The following is an 8,337-nucleotide window of genomic DNA, read 5'->3' as shown; positions in this document are numbered from 1 at the left end:
ACAAAAGTGTTTTCCACCGTCACTAATTATAACCTTAGGCATCCTAAATCGTGAAAAAATATTTTTTTTAAAAAACTTCAGGACAGGTTTGTGATCATTGGTCCTACAAGCGACATCTTCTACCCATTTGGACACATACTCGACACCAACTAAAATGTACTCATATCCAAAAGACGGTGGGAATGGGCCCATAAAATCGATGCCCCAACAATCGAAAATTTCGATAATAGTAATGGGTTGAAAAGGCATCATTTGCCTACGAGTTATACTTCCAATATGTTGACATGGATCACATGTCCTGCCGAACTCGTGGGCATCTTTGAATATAGTAGGCCAATAGAAACCACATTGCAAGACCTTTACGGCGGTTTTCTTAGAAGCAAAGTGTTTACCACAAGCATCAGTGTGACCGAAAGAAAGTACGCTTTATATATCATGATTCGGTATGCATCGTCTAAAAATTTGATCATTGCAATATTTAAATAAATAGGATTCGTCATAGTAATAGTTCCTCACTTCGCGCAAAAAATTTTTTCTATCTGTCGACCCCCAATGCTTCGGAATTCGGTTCGTGACAAGAAAGTTTACAATATCAGCATACCATGGCATAGTAGAAAGTGCAAACAACTGCTCTTTGGGGAATGAGTCCTTGATGGAAAACTGTGGTACCGAATCATTAAAAACTAATCGTGATAAATGGTCAGCAACCACATTTTCTACTCCCTTTTTATCTTTGATAGTGATGTCAAATTCTTGGAGTAGAAGTATTCATCGTATTAAGCATGGTTTGGCCTCTTTCTTATCCAACAAATATTTTAGTGCTGCATGGTCCGTGAAGATAACAATAGGAGCACCAAGGATATAAGAGCGAAATTTATCTAAGGCAAATATTACTGTAAGCAATTCCTTCTTGATGGTGGTGTAATTCATTTGAGCATCGTTTAAGGTTTTGCTTGCATAGTAAATGACATATGGCTTATTATCCTTTCATTGTCCTAGGACAGCTCCTATCGCATAGCCACTAGCATCGCACATGATCTCAAAAGGTAATGACCAATCAGGTGGCTGCACGATGGGTGCAGTGCTAAGTATAGACTTTAACTTTTCGAATGCCTCCTGATAGGTGCATGAAAATGTACCTTTTAACCCTACCACTTTAGGCTAAATTGTTAAGACTTAAGCATGATTTGGATATTTTTATGATATTTTTCTAATCTGAACTTTACTTCACAAAGTGTCCAAGTCTTAATTGATTTTGGTGATTTTATTGTAGGAATGGAGTTAAGAAGATTGAATATCCCATTGCAGTCCGAATGAAATAAAACTTGGTAGAGATGAAGTAGACATGTTGAGGTTTCATATGCATCAAGAATCAGGTCAATTGGAGCTCCAGAGAGAAAGTTATGAAGTTGCAAAGTTAGGTTTCCCTAAACCGCCAGCCTGGGCCCTGACAGATCAGACCTTTGTATAGTATTTTGATGATTTCGAGAGCTACCGAAGTCCAAGTAAGATGATTCAAATTTTGTTGGAAACTAGACTTCCAGAGCTTTCAAATGACTATAAGAACATAAAATTTGAAGATCCGATGCGATCTGGAGAGTCTTCCGAACCTTGTGCTGACGTTGGTGCTCGAGGGTAAAGTCGGAAAAACACATGCAAACGTGTCTAAGTCGTGTTTCCTAGGGTTTTTAGCCCCAAAATCATATATATACTTGGGGAGCATGCCGTTCTAAACAGAAAAAAGGCAGCATTACAAAGAAATCATCAAGAGGAGCCAAAAATTCATGGAGAGCTAATTCTTTGGTGAAGCTAGGGATGAACTCGCTTGAATGATGGTAGTTTCATTTATATTTGATCTATGTAATAGATTCTCATGTTGATACAATTTTTGTTTATCATTTCTCATCAATAGATCTTTCTTGTGTTGGAATAATCTTGAACCTATTCTTTTCATAGATTCAGCCATGTCTTTTTCTATAGAATTGTTGAGGTGCTTGATTATATCTAGATTTGATTGTTTATCCAGTTAGTGTGATTTTTTGCTGAAATATTGCCATTGGGTATATTTTTTGTCTTTGAATCTGAGTCTAAAAGGATAACAATCCTTGGTTTTAAAAGAGGAGAATGATTTTCTAGAATTACCACTAAATATTTTGATTGTAATGCTATATCCTCCAATTAGAGAATCTGGTGCTATGATCTCTAATTGAGTTATCCAATGGATCAAATATGAATGGAATTACCTGATTCAAGTGAGGAATTCGCGATGCTTTGCTGCCATTAATTCTGGTCACATCTTTTCACTACTACAATCTAATTGTCAATTTACTTTTAAACATTCACATCACATTTTACTGCTTTGATATTTCTTTTTAGTTTTGTAGTTTCTTTTAGTGTTCCTACCTTCTCCCTGTGGAATCGACACCCCAATATATACTGCGATAGCCGCGTTATTCTTTGGGCGTAATCAAATTTTGGCGCCGTTGCCGGGAAGAACGGTACAAGAAGCGCTTCAAGGAATAGGTTTGCTGTTCGTCAAAGCGGTAACCTCGTTCCTTCTTCTTCTTCTTTTTTTTTTTTCTCTTGCTTTTTGTCTTCAGTTTATTTCATTCATAGTTTTGATTTGATTGTGCAAAAAAAAAAATGAAAATAAAATAAAAATAATATACATATATTTTGTGTTGCATGCGTAGGCATAGAGACGAGTTAGGTAGATTTGCAAGAAGACCGGAATTAGAACCTGACACTTTTTCTGTGAATTTGCCCGATACGCCATCTAATTCTAACACCATGAGCAATCACGAAGATCAGCCCATTAGGACTCTCCAGGACTATCTCCATCCTACACGCACAGCCACACCGTCATGCATTATGTTCCCACCCAATGTCCCACAACAGGATTTTAAACCAGGAATGATACAGTTACTTCCTACCTTTCATGGCTTAGAGAATGAAAATCCTTACGTGCACATTAGAGAGTTTGAGGAGGTAGTGGCGACTTTTCATAGTCAACCCGGTACAATAGATGCAGTTAGACTTAAGTTTTTTCCATTTTCTCTGAAAGATAGAGCGAAAAGTTGGTTGTATTCACTGAGACCGCGGTCAATAGGATCTTGGGATGAGATGACACAGGTTTTCTTTAACAATACTTCCCCCACCATAAGACCAGTGGTTTGAAGAGACATATTTCAACCTTTGCACAAAAGGATAGTGAGACTTTGTATCAGGTGTGGGAGAGGTTTAAAGATTTGTTGAACTTGTGTCCTCATCACGGCTATGAGAGTTGGCGTTTAGTTAGTTACTTTTATGAGGGACTTACACCTAGAGAGCGCCAATTTGTAGAGATGATGTGTAATGGTGAGTTCTTGCAGAAAGATCCGGATGAGGCCATAGAGTACCTGAATGATCTAGCTGAGAAAGCTCATACTTGGACAGGACCTAGTGCGACTGATAGTACTAGTAGGTCACGACCTACAGCTACTCCTTCTAGTGGAGGAATTTACCATCTTAGAGAGGAGGATAATCTCAAGGCCCGGATAGAAATTCTGACTAGGGAGTTAGAGGCCTTAAAAACAAAGGATACAAAGGTTACACATACTGTTTCTCGTGTTGAGTCCCATGGACCCTGTTTTGTATGTGGTGGAGTGGATCACCTAGCTCAGGATTGTCCACATTTGCTGAAATGAGGGGTGTGTATGAGGAACATTATAATGCCCTAGGTATGTACAAGAAGCCTTTTACACCCTTTTCAGATACCTATAATCCTGGTTGGAGGAACCATCCTAACTTTAGTTGGAAATCTGACCCGCAACATCCTGCACAACCACAGCTGCCTAGAGCTTATTCTAACACCTCCATACCATGCCCCATCTTCTAGGAATCCTTTAGAGGACACACTACATGCTTCTATTGAGGCTCAGAATAAGACAAACCAGAAGTTTGAATCAATGATTAACTCAGGTGGTTGAGGAAAATAAAGAGATTAGGAGTCAAGTGTCTAAGTTGATTAGTGCTTTAACCGTAAATGAGCGAGGAAAATTTCCATCGCAAGCTCAACCCAATCCCCAAGGTCAGCATATGGCACAAACTTCTAACCCTGATAGGCAAGATCTTAAGGAGGTTAATTCCATAATTACTCGAAGTGGTAAGGTTATAGAAAGGGTTCCCAAGCCTAAGGACACACAAGAGAAGTTGAGTAGTGATGTAGTTGATGTTCCAAGAGAGGAAGAGATAGTGAAGAGTCCAGTTAGAGTGCCCTTTCCTCAAGCTCTCAAGTCTACCTCAAGAGTTATGGACCATAGTAGCGAGATCCTAGAGAACCTAAGGCAAGTGAAAATTAATCTTCCTTTGTTACATGTGATAAAACAGGTTCCAACTTATGCAAAGGTCCTTAAAGATTTGTGCACTGTAAAAAGAAAACACCATGTTAAGAAAACAGCTTTTCTAACGGAACAAGTGCTTTGATTGAACAGAGAATCCCACCAAAATATAAGGACCCAGGATGCCCCACAATTTCTTGTATTATTGGGAATCATGAGTTTGCACAGGCCTTACTTGATTTGGGAGCTAGTGTCAATCTCATGCCTTATTCTGTTTACTTGCAATTGGGATTAGGAGAGATCAAACCCACCTCTGTGGTCTTACAGTTAGCTGATCGGTCAGTAAAGATACCAAGGGGGATAGTTGAGGATGTGTTAATTCAAGTTGATAAATTTTACTATCCTGTTGATTTCTTGATTCTAGACACACACTCTGTTGTTATTTCTGAATCAAAAATCCCCATTATTTTAGGTAGACCTTTTCTTGCACTGCTAATGCTCTTATTAATTGCAGGAATGGATGATGAAGTTGTCCTTTGGGCATATGAACCCTTGAGGTCAATATCTTCCACATAAGCAAACAGCCACAGGAGGACGATGAGTGTCACCAAACTTACCTGATAAACACACTTATGCAAGAGGAAGCCATCACAAAACATGACCCCGATCCTCTTGAATATTTTCTTATTAATTCTGGGTTTGATAGCACATTTGACTCTAATGATGTTACTAATATTTGTGCTGTTTTTGATTCATCTCAGGATTATGGGACGAGGACATGGCAACCAAGATTGAGGAGCTGCCCTTGATGCGAGAACAACCGAAGCCATCTACCATTGAAGCCCAAAAGTCGAGTTAAAGCCACTGCCTAAGGGTTTAAAACATGCATTTCTTGGTCCAGGTGATACCTTTCCTGTAATAATTTCTTCTGACTTAAGTGCATCACAAGGTAAAAAATTACTTACAACTTTTGAATGAGCATAAATCTGCACTTGGTTGGACCATGGCCGACATTAAAGGCATCAGCCCTTTAATTTGTTCTCATAGGATTCACTTGGAGGAGGGAGCTAACCCTCGTAGAGACCCCCAACGCAGGCTAAACCCTACCATGAAAGAAGTTGTGAAAAATGAAGTCTTAAAACTGTTAGATGCGGGTATTATTTATCCGATTGCCGATAGCAAGTGGGTTAGTCCTACGCAGGTAGTTCCTAAAAAGTCAGGTGTCACAGTAGTGAAGAATGAATGTAGGAGAATTAGTCCCCTACCAAAGCAGCAACCGGGTGGCGCATGTGCATTGATTATAGGAAGTTAAATGCTGCCACTCGCAAAGATTATTTTTCCCTTCCATTCATCGACCAAATCTTAGAGCGTGTAGCTGGTCATCCCTTTTATTGTTTTTTAGATGGTTATTCTGGTTATTATCAAATTGAAATTGCTTTAGAGGACCAAGATAAGACCACTTTTACATGTCCCTTTGGAACTTATGCATTTCGTCGTATGCCATTTGGTTTGTGTAATGCTCCAGCTACCTTTCAAAGGTGCATGATGAGTATTTTTAGTGATATGGTGAGAATTGCATGGAGGTGTTTATGGATGACTTGACTGTTTTTGGTGACTCCTTTGATGTATGTTTGTTTAATTTAAAAAGGGTTCTAGCTCGTTGCAAAGAAAAAGGCCTTGTATTAAATTGAGAGAAATGCCATTTTATGGTGCCTTCGGGTATTGTTTTGGGCCATATTGTTTCCTCTAGGGGAATAGAGGTTGATCAATCCAAAATTGAGTTGATCTCTAAGTTGCCCACACCTAAGACTGTGAAGGATGTTAGATCATTCCTTGGTCATGCTGGTTTCTATAGGAGGTTTATCCAGAATTTTTCTGGCCATATCTAGACCATTGTGTAACCTTCTAGTTAAGGATACCCCATTTGAGTGGACACAAGAGTGCCAAGCGGCATTCCAAACGCTTATTGGGAAGCTCACTTCAGCTCCCATTATGCAGCCACCAGATTGGAGTTTACCTTTGAAATTATGTGTGATGCAAGTGACTACGCAGTAGGGGCTGTCTTAGGTCAACGGAGAGAGGGAAAATCCTTTGTCATTTATTATGCTAGTAGGACTTTAAATAGTGCTCAAATGAATTATTCTACTACTGAAAAAGAACTACTAGCTGTAGTATTTGCATTAGATAAATTCCGTGCTTATTTGATTGGCTCGCCTATTACAATTTTTACAGATCATGCAGCCCTTAAGTACCTTCTCGCAAAGAAGGATGCTAAGGCGCGATTAATTAGGTGGATCTTGCTTTTGCAGGAATTTAATCTAACCATCAAGGACAAGAAGGGTTTAGAGAATGGGGTGGCTGATCACCTCTCAAGGTTAATATTTGAGGATACTACAGATACACCACCGATCCGTGATGATTTTCCAGATGAACAATTATTTCTATCACCTCCATGCCGTGGTTTGCACATATTGTCAATTATTTGGTAACAGGTGAGATGCCATCAGACTGGAATGCACAGGATAAGCAGAAGTTCTTAACAGAGGTACGTTCTTTTTATTGGGATGATCCACATCTTTTTAAGTACTGTGCTGACCAAATTATGAGGAGATGTGTCCCAGATGATGAGATAGCAAGTGTCTTAGAATTCTGTCATTCCCAAGCTTGTGGAGGCCATTTCTCTATGAAGAAAACCGCTACAAAAATTTTGCAGTGTGGATTTTATTGGCCATCATTGTTTCGAGACACAAATGTTTATTGTCGTTCTTGTGAGAAATGTCAAAAATTAGGAGCTTTGTCCCATCGTAATATGATGCCTTTGAATCCAATTTTAGTGATAGAAATTTTTGATTGCTGGGGTATAGATTTTATGGGACCGTTTCCTCCTTCTTTTGGTTATCTATATATTATTGTTGCCAGTAGATTATGTGTCCAAATGGGTAGAGGCTGCAACTTGTAGAAACAATGACAATAAGACAGTAATTAAATTTCTAAAGGAAAATGTGTTGTCTCGTTTTGGTACACCACGTGTTATCATTAGTGACCGGGGACACATTTTTGTAACCGTTCCTTTGAAGCATTGATGAGGAAGTATGGGGTGGTGCATAAGATTTCTACAGCTTACCATCCTCAAACAAGTGGGCAGGTAGAGCTTGCTAATAGAGAGATTAAGCGTATTTAGAGAAAACGGTTAACCCCGACCGGAAGGATTGGTCATTGCGATTAACTGATGCACTTTGGGCATACCGTACAGCTTTCAAGACTCCCCTAGGCATGTCACCTTATAGGCTTGTTTTTGGTAAACCTTGCCACCTACCGGTAGAGCTAGAACATAGAGCCTATTGGGCTATTAAGAACTTTAACTTTGATTTACCTGAAGCCGGTGAGCTTAGGAAGTTCCAGATGACCGAGTTAGAAGAGTTGCGAAATGAAGCTTATGAAAATTCTAAAATTTACAAGGCTAAGATGAAGGCATTTCATGATAGAAATATTCTTAGAAAAACATTTGCACCTAATCAACGAGTATACTTATATGAATTCTAGGCTTCATAAACACCCTGGTAAATTACGATCTAGGTGGACTGGTCCTTTTGTGGTAAAGCATACATTGAGAATGGAGCGGTAGAGATAGAAGATCCTAGAGATGGTCGGATGTTTAAGGTAAATGGCCAGAGACTCAAGCGGTCCTTGAGAAGAGGCTCCAGTAGAGGAAGATATTCTTCTCATGGACCCCGTCTACGAACAGTGATGCTATGCCCATGCAGGTATGTTTCTCTTTTTCCTTGTTTCTTTTTGTTTTTCTTTATTTGTCTTTGTTTCAGTTTTTGTTTTTGCTTGTTTTGTTTTATTTCGTTTGGTTTCCTTAGTTTAATTTTCAGGTTTGCCAGCTTCTATTTTTACCATGGATTTGTGCTCCGCTAATCAGGTGACCTCTATCCTATTTTGTTTTCTATGCTTTTATTTCCATACATTGAGGACAATGTCATGTTTTAGTTGGGGGAGGGCAGCCCATGTGTAT

The 8,337-nt window shown here is 39.1% G+C and overlaps 1 non-coding gene and 1 pseudogene across 1 annotated transcript; one reads left to right on the top strand and one right to left on the bottom strand.

The window, feature by feature from the left end:
* Nucleotides 1-3,169: 3,169 nt before the first annotated feature.
* LOC120113193 lies at nucleotides 3,170-3,277 on the bottom strand. Its single transcript, XR_005514997.1, has one exon. It is a non-coding gene; the product is annotated as a small nucleolar RNA R71 (small nucleolar RNA).
* A 67-nt stretch (nucleotides 3,278-3,344) lies between these two features.
* On the top strand, nucleotides 3,345-5,128 carry LOC120113182 (annotated as a pseudogene).
* The last annotated feature ends 3,209 nt before the right edge of the window (nucleotides 5,129-8,337 follow it).

Source organism: Phoenix dactylifera, chromosome 14 (assembly GCF_009389715.1).
Source record: "Phoenix dactylifera cultivar Barhee BC4 chromosome 14, palm_55x_up_171113_PBpolish2nd_filt_p, whole genome shotgun sequence".
NCBI lineage: Eukaryota > Viridiplantae > Streptophyta > Magnoliopsida > Arecales > Arecaceae > Phoenix > Phoenix dactylifera.
Note: the sequence above shows the minus strand (reverse complement) of the source record. Positions and strands in the feature narration are given on the sequence as shown.